General features: G+C 34.3%; 1 protein-coding gene across 3 annotated transcripts in view; it reads right to left on the reverse strand.

Annotated features, from left to right (window-relative positions):
- Col8a1 (collagen type VIII alpha 1 chain) overlaps positions 1 to 16,056 on the reverse strand; it is a 525,631-nt gene that overhangs the window by 433,229 nt on the left and 76,346 nt on the right. For all 3 annotated transcript variants that reach the window (XM_047563749.1, XM_047563747.1, XM_047563748.1), the window contains exon 2: positions 5,426 to 5,545. The gene's annotated coding sequence lies outside the window, so the exon portion shown is untranslated. The remainder of the gene's footprint in view (positions 1 to 5,425; positions 5,546 to 16,056) is intronic.

Here is a 16,056-nt window from a genome sequence, read left to right on the forward strand (position 1 = left end):
GTCCTTTATACAATCCCTTTTCTGATTACTACAATCACAACTTTCAGTGTTATGAACTCATGTTACAACCTGATCTTTACACTTGTGCTCATAGCTGAGATTCACACTGCTTTCTCAAGAAAACCAGAAACCCAAAGCAATTTTTATCTTCCTTGCCTATGGAAGTTGAATCAAAGGAAGGGCATTAACATCCTGAAAGAAGAATCTACAAAACATTGCTATTATTATAAAAAATTTTGTGATTGAAAACAAAATTTGCATTTAATACCCCTCACCCCCAATTATTGTGTTTCTCATTTACAATCATTTTTTAAGTCAGTTGCAATAATTTTTCAATTTACTTATTATAAAAGCAATATGTAATATTTTTCTTCTTATTTTGTTCTAGGTTAGCATGACCATTAAGAAATTGAAAACATATTTTGATATCTTCTTTTAAACATTAATATATAGCATTTACACATTATTTTAAATTTCTACCTTCAAAGATAATATTATTGTATAAAAAGTTGTAAAGCTTTTTAATTTTCACTATTTTGAGATTTTTAGTGCCATTCTGATTTATGTTCCCATTGTTTTCGCCCTTACTTATTCCAGAAAATATTTAAGGTAGTTTCAGTTTACTTCCTTCCAAATGGGTATAACAGAGAGGAAAGAAAAGAACTGAAATTCATGCTACATATTATTTTTTTACACTAGACCTTTATACACAATAGGTAAGTTTTAACACACTAGGAAATGATGCTAGAAAGATTTCTATTGTATCAAAAAGAAGCCCTTTAGAATGAAAATAGCAACCCACCCTTTATTAACTGTTGTTAGTACACATTTTTCAAAAAACATGTTCACAAGTCTACCAACTTGTGTATTTTGTGGGCAGAGCTCAAATTATATTGCTCAAGACTCCCTCAGGGTCTAGAACTCTCCCTGATCCATTGCACTTGCTTGGTAAACACTCGTGGAGCTGAAATGAATAAAAGGGAATCAATTCCAAATATTCTAATACTGTTGAGGTATGTTGCATTGTGATTTCAAATAGCATTGAAGTAAGAAGCAATAATGGTTAAGAGTTTTGGTTTTTTATCCATGTGGCTGATTTTCAAAGCCCTATGAAGATTAAGAGACATAATTGTAGTCTAACTTTTAGCGCAGGGCTTGAACTCACAGTAAATGTTAAATCAGTTAGCTTTTAGTACTTTGGGCTGTTTCTTCCTACAATATATATACACATAATATGTATGTGTATATATATATTATATACACATATATATACATATATATATATACTTTATATATATATAAAATTCTTACTATATATGTATATATATATATATATATACATTTTTGGAAACAAGAATCTATTTTTTTCCACGGACCTTCAGTTAGATTTTTCAAAACAGGAATAAGCTACTTCTGGGATTATATATGAAATATCCTAACAACTTAGTAGGGAGAATAAAATTTATTAGATAACAAATGTATGTATTATCATTATTTTACATTTTTAATATTAAACTAACAGTCCAATATCTTATTCACTTGAAATGTTTATTGGGAATGTATTTTAAAATAGGCAGTGCTATACTGTCATAAATATAATTTATAATTCTTTCCCTGGCATTTTTACTTCTGAGGCTTTCAAGCATTCAACAAGTATAAAATGAACTTTTTTAACAAATGAGCAATTTGAGGCATAAAAGGATGAAGCCTGAATTTTTCTCTGCATGTGGAAGATGTATGTAAATGGCTGAATCACTGTGGCTAATTTATACCCCACTCTGATAGCATCTCAGGAAATTTTTGTCAGCCACATCAAGGCAGGTGCATAAACAAGTTCAGTTATGTGAAATCAGTATCATGAGCACTGAACAATGGAATCCTCTACTCCAGCACAGTCCAATAGAAATGTTAACAGCAGCTGCACATGTAACATTATGTTTTCTAGTAACTGCATTAAAAAGTGAAAAGAGAGGTGAAATTAATCTTACTGAATTATATTTATTAATGTATTAACTTATGTTTATTGGTTTTATTTAACTCAGGATATCAATACTATTATTGAACATATGACCAATATAAAAAGTATGAACAAGGTATTTTGCATTTTTTTTCCCATTCCAAGTCTCAGAAGTTTGGCATGTAGTTTAGAGTCATAGCACATCTCAATGGGGACTGGTCACATTTCAAGTGCTCAATAAGGCACTGCAGTCATTCCTATTTTGCCAAGATAGGAGCCACCAGGGTGACAATGTGTCGAGGGAAAGACAAAGATCAGCCTGGATTCTTGGAATGTTCTGCTCCTGGCTCTGATGTTTGATATTGATAGAACTATGAACGAGTGATTTAGTTTCTCTGGGTCTCAGATTCCTCCTCTTTATATTGGGAATGGTTAATAACTAACATACTGCTCTCAGGAGGCTGGGGGTGGGGAGATTAAATAAGATATCATATATGAGAGTGCTCCATTAGATCATACAGCACCATACACATGTAAGGCATTATTACCTCTTTTATTGTAGATTTGCTGTCATGACTTGCCCAAGGCCACATTCCAAGTTGGTGGGAGAATCAAGGATAGAATCTAGGTTTCTGACTTCCAGTCATCTGCTTCAGTTAAAGGCTACTCATACCAAACTACTTACATATATATATTTTTAACTTTTAAAAAATCTTTTTATTAAAAAAATGAGAAAAGAGAATGGCAGTAAGAAGTAAATTCCATATTGAACAGTTAGGGTCTTTTTTGGCCATTGTCATGTTCTATAGTAAAATTATACATACAGGATATTTATATACTTACATACTCAGAATTATAGCCATCAAGGATTGGACTTTATTGCTGTCATATAATATAAAACTCCATGTTCTTCAAAGTTTCAAACAACTTTTAAATTGAACTGTGGTTTCCCTACTCTATTTATCTCCAAAATATAGTACAGCCACAAGAAAGCCCTTCTGTAGTGGGCTTGATTAATAAAACAGATATGGATATGGACAATTCAGCAGGTTTTCCATATATATTTTTGGTTACAGATGTAGCTCATTAATTCCCACGTGAAAGACACCACCTCTCTATTGTGAATCCAAGAGACATATTAATGTTAAATACAAGTTGGAACAAGTCAGTTTAACCCATACTTCCTGTGTGTATGGAACATTTGATATTAATGATCAAAGGGAATTTGTTTCTATGATAATTGTCACATACACATATGATTTAACTTGAGGACATATGAAATCTGTCCCTAAAATGTCTATGATATGTGAATAATGGATCTATAGTTTTGGAAGGTAGAAAGATGATTAGAAAGGAAATTCCAGATTACTCAAAAATAATCTGAAATGTTACATCCTATACTTTTAGAGGATACATGGAGGATTAGTTATGATTTGTTTCAATTTCCCCATTTGGATGCCTATTATGATATTTTCATTTGAATTTTTTTGGTCATTGTCTACATTTTGTCAAGTGAACTTCATAGAACTTAAAAACTAAATAAAATATTTAGAGTCTTATACCATATGAAATTAAGCATAAACCATTTTCATTTTCACAGAGAAAAAGACATATTTAAAAAGTTTCTTATTCTTTTTTCCATGAAAATTCTTTAAAATAACTTTCAACAGATTATTTTCATTAGTCAACTATCATATCTAAATTTCAGGACTGTCAGAATTGGTGACCAGATTGAAGAAAGATAATTTTTATTTTCACTTGCTGAATCATTGCTGTTGACTGTTGAATTATTGAGTAACATTTACATTTTATTGCTTCTGCACCTTAGTTTAAAAACAAAGAGCTTAATTTTTTCAAAGTCCAATAAAATGCATTTTTTGATATTTCCACCATAACTTTACAAGCAATTCCTCTCCTCTGCCCTGTAATAACCACCTTCTGCATTTTTTATAATTTAGTTTAACATTATTATTGTAATTTTTTACTGGGTGAGCCCATCAATGCCCTTGGCAACAAGATTTTGTTACAAGAAATCCAGAAGCTGAGCTTGTTATGGTTGCAACATTTACAGTTTCTTTGGATTGAGTTCAGAGCCTTACCCTGACTTTATGAATGTAATCCATGTCCTGTCTCTTTCACCAACTTCTCCATAATCCTTGATCAGCTTGAGTCTTATGACCCACTGCTTAAATAAGCACGTATTTTTTTAATTTAATGGTCCTGTATTAGAAGTATTTCATTTGGAGAACATCTGGCTTTGATGGAATTCTACCAAGATAATTAGTGGTACCTATATTAAAAATGTAATGCCTTCATAAAATCATTAATGTATTCGCATTTCTCCAGGAGCTCCGAGTGGATTCACTCTAGACAGGATGTGGCCATGTGGCATTAGTAGGGCTAGATGCTATGCTTGTCTTGTTGTTCAGGTGCACTCTCAGCAAGAACACAAGAATCTGAGGAATCTTAGCAATTCATTCCTTCGATAATGAAATAAAATTAAATGGAGTATAAAAGCCATTGTACTATTATATATTAGGAAATATTGAGCTGTGTGTCCAAAAGTCACACTTAGGAGCAGGCAATAGTAATAAGCATAGGATGGCTGCGGATACTATGAGATAATGTCTACTTGTCAGAAATGGATGGTATGTTGTGTTTTTTTTTTCCCCCATCAAAGTTCAAAAGTTAATTATGTACTTTATATTTTTATTGCTTTTACTGAGACATCAATTAAGGAATAAAAGAGATTCTGGCATGCTGTTATTATTTTTCACTGTGGATATATTCAATATCACATGTGAATAAAACCATTCTTGTTATATCATGCTCTGTTTCATACATTCTAGATTGTCTCTAGGAAAATTTAGTACATATCACTTCAGTCATCTGAAAGGAATCATTTGTTCATTACAGCTCATAACTCAAAACTATAAAATATCAGCCAGAAAAAAAAATTGGCCCAATTAAGAGAAATATGATAATGGTAGAAAAATACATATAGCCATGTCTGGGAGATGATAAGATTATTTTAATTTTCCCATTTGCACTGGAATTATTTATTTTACAAATCTCCAGATCTTTTATTACTTAAAATCCTCTGCTGAATCATGAAAAGAAGCTTAAGTTAGCAATTTTCCTTTGCAAATTCTAGCTGCTAGCATCTGGTGAACACTTGGATACCTAGTCAGGTCCTATGGAAATGATTATTTTAAGACTCAATTTCAACATGCCTGGACTTAAAAATCAGCGAGGATCACACTCTGCACAGAATTTTACTATAGAGGATTTAAAAACCTGGTATTAGTAGCAATCATCCGAGGCTTTTGTAGAGGTGTAGATAGAATGGGAGATAGGATGTCTAGGCAGCTGGACACCTGTCTGTCAAATGCCAGTGAGTGCCTAGACAGTGATGGGCTGCTTCGCCAGTGGACCACCCTGAGGCTGGGCTCCTGCCCCGACACTTACATTTAGACTTGGCTGGCCTGTGGAATCTAGGACCAAAGTCCTTGCTTATGCCTTGCTGTGGCACCCGTGGGTCCGGCTTCGGTCTCTTTGCCAGATGCTCCTCTACTTCCAGAACAGCTTCTAAAGTAGAAAATAGAGGACTCTTACTCAATTGGGATGACAATAAAAAGCATAATTACTATCAAAGTTTCTGGATCATAGGAAATATTACATGATAGGAATGTATAAATATATACTTCATTAAAAATGCTATTATTTACCAAAATTTTAAGTGTACATTCAGTATATAATAGAAATTCTTTTATGTTGAATAGGAGAGAATATATGTTTTTCATTTCTTATGTAACCAAGTATGCATTTATTTATTTTTACACATAGATTGCTATAGTTTGGATCTGAAATGTCCCCCAGTTGAAGGCTTGGTCACCAGTTGTGGGGCTATTGGGAAGTGGAACATTTAGAATGTAAGGCCTAGAGGAAGGGAGTTAGATTATTGGGTGGCATGCCCTTGAAGGGGATATTGGAACCCTGGCCCCTCCTCTCTCTCTGTTGCTTCCTTGCTGCTGTGAGGTGGGTGAGCAGTCTCCTCTGCCACTCACTTCTGCCATGATGCACTGTACTGCCACTGGCCTCAAATAACAAGGCCAAATGACCATAGACTGAAAGCTCTGAAACTGTGAGCATAAATAAATCTTTTCCTCTTTTTAAGTTATCACTGGTTTTTGATACAGTGATAGAAAGCTGACTACCATGTGTTATACAGTTTTTGTCTAACTAGACTAGACAATGTATTGCTTATGTTTTTATGTACCAGAGTTTCACTAATTTATTTCTCATTAATATAGATTTGAGATAACTTAGAAAAGATTTGGACATTTGCTAGAGAAGAAGTAAATTTATGAGGAAATAATATCTCAGGGAGAAAACTAGGTTTATTTAAGAAAAGTGAATTTTTTTGAGCAATACATTTTCTACAAAATTTGTATACAACAGTATTCGAGTTATACGTTATTCTTAGTTATTTACCAAGTCAGGATTGATAGGGCTTTAATTTGGCAACATTTTTTAGGTTTTAGTTTGACTTTTGATGCGATTTAACTATTTGAATACACTTTATAAATCCACTATCATCTAGAGTTTTTTTCCCTATAAACTATATGTGATTTCTCTCCACTTGAATTGAATTTCAGAAATTTAACTCTGTTTGAAGCAACAGATATTTCCTATTTTTATTTTTTTGTGTGTTTTGTACAGAAACTTGTTCAGGAAATATTCGTATTTATTGTTAAAAACAGATTTAAGGGCTGGGGCTGTAGTACAGTGGCAGAGCACTTGTCTAATATGTGTGAGGCACTGGGTTTGATCCTCCGCACCACATAAAAATAAGTAAAATAAAGGTATCATGTCCATCTACAACAACAACAATAACAAAACCCAAACAAACAAAAATCAGATTTAAGTAGGAACAACTACATTGAGATAAATAAAAAGACATTGAGATAAATAAAAAGATTTGAAAGCAAGTATTTGTTAATTAGGAAATGAATACAGAATTGAGTACCCAATTTAGAGTTTTTGTAATGTGATATAAGTGATATATTCTAGAGTAGTACTGTCCAGTAAAACTTTCTGTAACAATGCAAATGTTCTCTATTTATACTGTTCAATATTGTAGCCACTTGTCACATACTAGTATGATTGAAGACTTAAAATTTCACTTCTTTAATTTTAATTAATTTCAACTAATCTAGCTGTGACTAGTGTCTATCACATTGAAGAGAATGGTTCTAGAGTTTCTCTGTATTTGGCACTTGTCACAAAATGGATGTCTTCTAGTCAATAAATATCTATAAAACACAAGTATCCCCAAAGTACAAGGCCCAGGCTCTGACATATGACCTTCACTATGGAGCCTGTTGTTAAGGCCCAAAGGGTAGATACAGTAGCATTCTGAACTTTGGCTCAACTTGTGGATATTCAGACATCGATAACATTCTGGTTAGCCAAAGGTGATTTGAGAATCTTCCGTTTCTGGAAAGGACCAAAATGGCTTAACTGACATATTTTAACATCCTAACAAGGATAGAAGGAGCCTGAGCTTTGCTGGTATTGTCAACTGGAGCACTTATATGTGACTTCTCCTGTACGGTTGTTTTAAGGTAGTTAGACTTCTTACTTAGAGGCTCAGGGCTCAAAAAAACAGCATTACAACAAACAAGGCAGCAACCTAAGGGGCCTGTATCACCCAGCTTCAGAAGTTATACTACCTCCTCCACTGTGCTGGATTTATCAAAGCAGTTATAAGCTCTCCCAGATTCCATGGTAAGGAACACAGAGGCAAGTCAAAGAACTGGTGGCCATCTTCAAAACCTGCAGAAGGTTTTAAGGGATGAAACAATTCCCCTTCAGCTTTCAATTTGTTCATGATGATTTTTATATGCAATTGTTTTTAAGTATTTATACAAATAAATTTATCTCTTTTTTTGCTTTGTGGTTTCTTTCATTGCTTTATAATTCATTTAAAAAATATCATTTGCAAAGTGTATATAAAAATCAAGGACATTATTCCTCCAACTAATATATTTAAAGTCTTCAGATTCTTTAGATCCTAGATATTATGACTTCATTCATTTAACTTAATTCTTAATTTTTTTCATCCTTAAAGTTCCATCAGTGACATATTTGAAGATTGATCTAATAAATGCAGGTTGGACCATGCATTTAATTATGCAGTTGCTGTGTGAAGAAGAGGAGGAAATCTTGGCCAGTTTGCCAGGTCAGTAAGCCATACCTTCCTGAATTCTCAACCCCTAAAATTGTGAGGTAAAGTAAAATTTTGTTGTTTTAAACTACTAAATTTAGATGTGGTTTGTTATACAGCAAAGATAATTAAAGTATACTCTCTTGTATGTGTAGTTTTACAAAAATTAAAAACTTGAATGTAAAAGACATCCTGGGAAATTATTGGCAAAAGTTGCAACAGTGTTAATATCCTTCTCATAGAACAAAAAAAATTAATACTATATAGTAAAATGGGAAATTAAGTGAACAGATAATTTACCAAAAAAAAAAAAAAAAAAGAAAGAAATAAAGGCTAATAAGCACTTAAGAAAGCAATTAACCTCATTAGTAATTAAGAAAATGAAAATTAAATGATGAAGTTAAAATTTTGGTAATCAAATTGGAAAAGAAGAAAAAAATAATGTTGGTTTGGGTTAAGTGAGAGTGTATATTGTGCAAATTTTCTGTAAAATAAATTAATATTATATATTCAGAACTTTAAAAATATCTCTTTTCTTTGATGATTCTAGGAATCTAGCAATTCAAATCATGAAGTAACCAGAAATTAATGTAAAATAATATATAAAGTATTTGTGTCTATTTATGGGAGAAAATTATAAAAACTGTCAATCAAGACAGTTAAATAGACTATGTACTTTATATTGTAGAATATTATTTTATTACTTAGATTTAGAATTTGAAGATATTTTATTTGTTAATTCTGACCTGGGGACACCAGCAAAGTAGAAAAATCTAAGGATTTATGGTCATATAGATCAAGCATGAATTCTGGATTTGCCATTTACTTTTTCTTGAGTATTTGGAAAGTTGATTTACCAAATTTAATTAAAACTATAAAAATGGGTTTTCATGTAAGAAAAATGGGTTTAAGTACCTATTTCATTTGTTATAGTAATTATTAAATGAAGTTATATATTTATGACTAATAATGTATAATACTTTTATATTAATGTGTTTATAAATAATAAACACAATAGTTTTCCAATAATTTTGTCTCTTTTCTTACCACCCAGAACACCATTTGAGCTACATATCCAAATTTGCATTACTTTCCAAATTCACTGAAATTTCTTCCACCTGGCTCCCTCTCTCCAAATGTCCTTTTCTATTGTTGTTCAGTCCCTATACCACAGTCTGAGATTTTGAAAACAAAAACTAAAATAAGTGAGTTTGTTTTCTTGCTTACAATTCCTTAATGGTTCTAATTAAAATAAATATGCATCCATTCTTGTTCTCCATGCAACATAGGGTGAGCTTTGAAAAATGTAAATCAGATCATGTTATTCTCCAGCATATATATCCCTCCTCTTATTCCCAATGGCTATTGGCAGCACTTGGGATAACTCTGAACTCCTCTCCTCACTGGATTCTTATCCGTCTACCTACCAACCTTGTCTTTTTCTTCTTGTCCTGTATCCTGTAGCCATACTGGCCTTTTTTATGGAAATAGTGTTGATCCTCACTTTTAGGGCTTTGATATTCCTCTTCCTGTATTGTTCTTTCCCCAGAACACCGCACTGCTGGGTCCTTTGACATTTAAATCTCACCCTGAATGTCATTTCCTCAGGAAGGTCTTTCTTGACCATCCAACCTAAAGTCAATCATTAATCTGCATATTTTTTTTTTGGCATGGTACTGGGGATTGAACTTAGGGGAACTCTACCACTGAGCCACATCCTCAGTCCTATTTTTGTATTTTATTTTAGAGACAGGGTCTCACTGAGTTGCTTAGTGCCTCACTGTTGCTGAGGCTGGCTTTGAACTTGTGATCCTCTTGCCTCAGCCTTTCATATTTCTTTAATCTTATTCTTTTCAGTTCCATAGTTGAAGTTATGTTTTTCTTACATCTTATTTACTTATTGTGTTAGTTAGGTTTTCATTATTGTGACTAAAATATTTTAGAAGAGGAAAAGTTTATTTTGGGCTTACAGTTTCAGAGGTTCAGTCCTTGTCAGCAGACTCCATTGCTCTCTGCTCAAGGTGGGGCAGAACATCATGGCAGAATGGCACGGGGAAAGAAAGTTATTCAGCTAATGGCAGCCAGGAAGCAGAGAGAGAAAGGGGGAGGGGCTGCAGGGAAGATGCACCCTTCCAGAGCTTGCCCCAGTGAGTTCAGCCATACTTCACTTGCCTATAGTTACCATCCAGCTAATCCATTCAAATTATGACGGACCGGCAGGTTAAAGCTCTTATAATCTAATCATTTCATCTCTGAATATTCCTGAGTTAACACAGGAACTTTTGGGGGACATATCACATCCAAATCATAACACTTATAGATTGCCTCAACATCAACTCTTCCTCCCTCAACCCCTTCTTGAACTCTGGGAACTTGTTTGTTTTGTTTACTATAGTACCTCTTGCAACCAGAACCAGGCCTGGCACATGGTAGGTGTTTCATAAATACTTATTGGACTCCTTATAAAGAAACACTTTTTGTACTTCTGAAACACAAAACTTAGCAGGGCAAAAGCAATAGCACTTGAGATTATTTTTTTAAAGCCAGAAATTATAAACTCTATGGGCATTTTGAAAGGTTTTGATGGCTCTAATTAGAGTTAACCATATTGCTTTGATTTTGAAAAAGAAAAAATACACAAACAAAATCACAACAGCATATTTTTTTTTCAGAATGATGAGTATTCCCTTGTCAAATCAAACACTTTTAAACTATGTCATCACTCAACAGGGTCCTTGCTTTGAAAGGAGGAATGTTCACCTCCTATCAATATTTGTATTGCTGCTGAATGCGTGATTTATTTCCTGGATAAGGAACAAGTTTTACTAAAAAGACTTCTCTTTCATCATTGAAAGGGTTGAAAACAGGATTTCATTTTTTTGAGACTGGTTAAATACAAGCCTCTAGAATGAGATGTCCTCATGATTCCACTGGGTGGATGGGTGGAAGCTAAAGCTTCTCTTCTGGGATGCAGGAACTTTGTGGGGTGGACCTCAATGATCAGGTAAGATCACAAGATTCTGCAGTATTGAGTTCTATTTCTATAAAGCCCATGAAAAAAATCTTAACTGTTATTCTTCATTGCTATTTATAGACATGCCATAACATTTCAGAAAGTATATAGCACTCTCTCAGACATTCAGGCAAAAGTTACACTATGTGTTTCAACAATCATCTACTCCAAGAGTTTTGAATTTCCTCCACAAAGCAGGCTGATCACATTCTTAAGTGTCTTAAAGGAAAGGAAATACAAGTCTGTTAAACATGTCTCTTGAGCCATTCTCCTTGCTCATTGTGTTATCTGTGGAGTCTCAACTAATCCTGAGAATTGTGCAATAAATGAAGAAAGACAGTGAGATGAAAGATTCTATTATTTCACACAATGTTGAAGGAGAAGATTGGTGAATAAGGAATCAGCAAAACAAAGGAAATACCTTTTGCCTCACTGACATCATCCTAGGGTTTAGTTTCAAGTTTTTCAGGTGATACTATATTTTACTTCACTGATTCATGACAATTGCCTGACAAATGTTCATTGATTAACATGCCATTAAATTGAATACAAGATTTCCGTAGGAATTTCACATTTGAGTTGTTTATGGAATTAGAAAAAGACAAGACAACTGTGTGATGCACTTGAGGTTCCTGGAAGCTGATCTTTTGTTCCCATAGAGTATTGCATCTGATTTGGTTCCATGGCTCCTCATAATGTTTGGAAGGATGGAGAGAACCCATTTTTTCATCTTTCAAACCCCTTAACCCTCTTTTTTCACAAAAATTCAAGGTTGTACTGTTTCAGAGAAAACTCTGATTGCCAAGTCCATTTCTATTTGAACAGGATTTGTTCTTAATTAGCAACTAAATCTTGATAAATTAGAGGAAGGGAAATTTATGCTAAGGTTACACTAAACCACCATTGGAGGTCTAAACTGATAGATCACTGACTTTCTTTTAAGTAACTTATGACTGGAAAGACATTAATTTTCCTTTGTTTATAAAACCCACATAATGGTCCCAGGGCAGCATTTTATTGTTACAAAGTCCAAAGGAGCAAAGTCTAAATGACTTTGTGAAAGAAAAGACTGAGACTAAATCTCAATACCTAAAGCATATGTGAAATATTTGGACACTATTGGTTTAGAACAAGGAAGGTAGAAGTGAAAAATTAATACTTCAATATGTGAATAAATTGGAGAACTGGTGCCTTTAAAGAGCTGAAGAATAGAATCAGCTGGTTGGAATCTAAAACCAGGGCCTTAAATGGTGATATTTGAAGAAAACATCTCTGAGATTTTTATTCTAGGTGCATATATCTGACACTTTTGCAAAGACAGAAATATATCAAGTGTTTCCCTGATGTTTCTTATCCCTGATGAAACAATATGAAAGGTAAAATTCTAGCCTTTTAAAATAACACCATCTAATGAACCATCAGATAGAATAAGATATTGAGAATATAATAGTGTTTCAAGACATGGCCAGAGGTCTTCCAAATAACAGAGTATGAGAAAAAGAAAGGCTATGTCAAATGGTAAATGGTAAATATTCAAAAAGAAATTGGCATGAAGTCTTCCTTTATTTACCTAGACATTTGGTATTATGGAACAAATTTTAAATTGAACCAAAACCTACAAGGTAAATAAGTGTTTTGCTTGGGCTATTTATGTTATGACCTTCTTGCACTTAATCATCTTGTTATTTGCATTATAATTAGTTCATATATTCATCCATGCAATTGATTAATTAAATATTACATTTCACCTAAGAAGATCTGTGAAGCTATTCGGGAAAATTAAAAAAGAAATTCCTTGACTGACTAAAATTGGACTTAGTTTTATCTCTAGTAAAAAGTAGATTTATTACAGTTTAAGACCAAGCATTGTACCTTTCAAATCATTGTGAAAAACTTCAAGTTTATTTTGGTAGTCACTTGTTTTGTGAAGTAACCATGAACCAGACCACAGTAGGAAGGAACAAGAAGGAGAGAAAAATGTGCTGTGTGTTTGGGAAATGAACAAGGTTCTGACACACCCCAGAACCTTGATAAGAACCTTGAATGGGAATCAGACTCTGGGCATTGGGGTGATTAAGCTCCACTCTTGGTGAGAAGATAGTGATTTCAGTGTTCTAGATGACAGCATTTTATTTTTTAAATTTAAGTGTGATGGTTATCTTGCCCCACCAAAAGAAAAAAAAAAATCCAACCATATTGCTTGTAATCCAAGTTGAAATTTGATTTACAGAGAGAAACCTCTTTTAAAAAATGCCGAAATTGAAGCTATAACTCAGCAGTAATAGTAACAGCCATTACTTATCGAGGATGTCTTCTGTGCTAGGCTCTGTGTTACAAATAGTTAAGTATATATCAATTAATCCCCACCAAAATCTATAATAAGCAACTTTCTTATATTTAAGATCACTTAATACGAACTTAAATGAACTCTCTTGTAGACACACACGTTCCCCCCCCAACCCCCAGAAGCTTTCTGTTTTGTTTCCCTTTCTCCAGCACACATTGGATGGCTCATAATTGGTGCCCAGAAAATATTTGTTGAATTCAATGAAATGTCATTTCCTTTGCTTCCCCTGAGGGAAGGATTTTCATCAATCATTCTGTCCTTTGGAAACCTAAGTTTGAAGACTCCTAGGGATGAACAGGCATTCGAAATTTTTAATTTGACAAAATGTGGATTCACTCATTTCTGTTGTCTTGGGTCAGTAAACAAGACAGACATTAAAGGAAGGTTGGAGGGTGTTTGTGTAGAAATTGGTGGGAAGAAAGAAATATGAATTCTGGTAAAAATAAATTTGTTCCCCATAAACTATAAACACAAAGAAAAAGAATACCAAGATACTAGGAACTTGATAGTCTTCTGTGGGGTGTCGGTGGCAATGGGTATTGACTAATGATGCTCTGAACTGAAAGCTCCAGCAAGAGCCAGTGCATATACAAGAGAAAGAAGGATCATAATGGAGGACAAACTCCCAGACAAATGCAGCCTTGTTTTCTGTGCATTTTTGCCCCTGGTTTATTAGCCCTTCAGTTGCTGACCAGATTCTTGTCCACATGGCTCAGTACCCTGATGATCCCTGGCAGCATTTATGGCTTTCATGTGCTCTATACAGGAGGAACCCAAGGATGACACAGATTCAGCAGACTGAGTCCATTATCTCCTGACTTGGTTAATACATGGTAATATTTTCATGTTGAGTATCCAGTCATGCCTGGAACCATTACTGCCAGGCCCGATCTCCCAGTGCCCATCTGCATGTGCACACGCAGCACTGTGCAAAGTAAATTAAACAGACGCCAGACCTTGCCTCTAGGAGCTCACGATAAAAAGCAGACAATTGATGCAGTGAAAACAATGGGGGCAAACAGATGCACAGCTGTATAAACAGAGAAGTACAACAAATTAGGGGATTTTCGTATGAACTGTTAGTGCATGTGCTGTTTGTATGTTGGGAATGAGAGGAAATCCTGCAGGTTGCAGAGAACTTGTTGGAGTCTGTGAGAAGGTAAGGAAGAAGAGAGGTGATGGTGGTGGTGGATTCATTCCTCTCCTTTCAATAAGAGAGGAAAGAAGTTTCTCATTGGAGTGAGAGGACAGGATATTTCCTTTATGGAGATAGACTCTGAGGGCACAAGTATTACTACTTAGATTGAGGTTATTTTCTAAGGGATTTGGTTGTAACCAGCTCAGAGAAGGAAAATAAAAACGTATTAAGCAGGGCATAGCCTGCCAGAGAGATTTCATAAGACTTCTTTCCAGTGGAAAGCAGGCTAAAAAGAAAATAAAAACCAGAATGAATTATAATTGTACATTCCACTTATAGCCAACTAGCAAACGCCAATTGATTTTCCAAGGAAATGGTTGCTTTGGGTGAGGTTTTGTGTGTGTGTGTGTGTGCGTGTGTGTGTGTGTGTGTGTGTGAGAGAGAGAGAGAGAGAGAGAGAGAGAGAGAGAGAGAGAGAGAGAGAGAGAGATTTTTTTTTAAGGGCAACATTGCTTGCCATTGTCTAGCATTTTCTGTCTTTGACGTCCTGAACATTGTCAGAAACTAATCTGTACTCACAGAATTCAGCTGAAAGCAAATTCCAGGCAGGTCTCTACTTCATCCACCCTGGGCTGATAGATATCTCTCTTCTTTTAAATACATCCAGATAGGGAATTTGAAAACCTCCCCAGGAATATTTTCCAGGGTTTATAAAACCTTCACTGCCAATAAGATCTTTCCATCTAACATAAATTCCTTTGGTTGTAATTTAAATTCATTTCCTCTTCTTTCTTCATTAGAGTAGAGATGACTACCCCCCAATAGCCATTTCTCTAAATGCAGCTGTGAAACACACACCTCAGGCTTCTTTCCTGGATACACATGACTTCTATTTCAGATGTCATCTATTTATGTATATTTTTCTCTTTTTAAAAGCCACTGGCTTTTTCCTCAAGATCAGATAACTTGCTAAAGGCTACTTAAAATTGTGTTTTCATAATTGATTTCAAGAGGTTCATTCTACACATATTGACATCAGTATGTCCCATTTCTCTAATTCCAACCAGACTTTATTGGTTAGGTCGTAACAATCTAAAATAATGCTGGAGTTCATCCTCTATGCTTCCTTGAAACAGGTGAGTGTAGTCTCAAGATACAGATGGGCACTCCCTAGCTATTAACATCTTGGGCAAGTAATTTGCCTCCAGGTATCATGATGGAAGGAATGCTTTCTGCAACCATAATGGAGAGTAGGACAAAATAACTTTAGGATTCTATTTACTCTTAATACTCAACAATTCTCTGAATATGTTCTAAGTATTCTAGCCAAAAGGAAAAAAAAAAAAAAAGCAACTCTTCCTTAGTTACCATT

This window comes from Sciurus carolinensis, chromosome 9 (assembly GCF_902686445.1).
Source record: "Sciurus carolinensis chromosome 9, mSciCar1.2, whole genome shotgun sequence".
Taxonomy (NCBI): domain Eukaryota; kingdom Metazoa; phylum Chordata; class Mammalia; order Rodentia; family Sciuridae; genus Sciurus; species Sciurus carolinensis.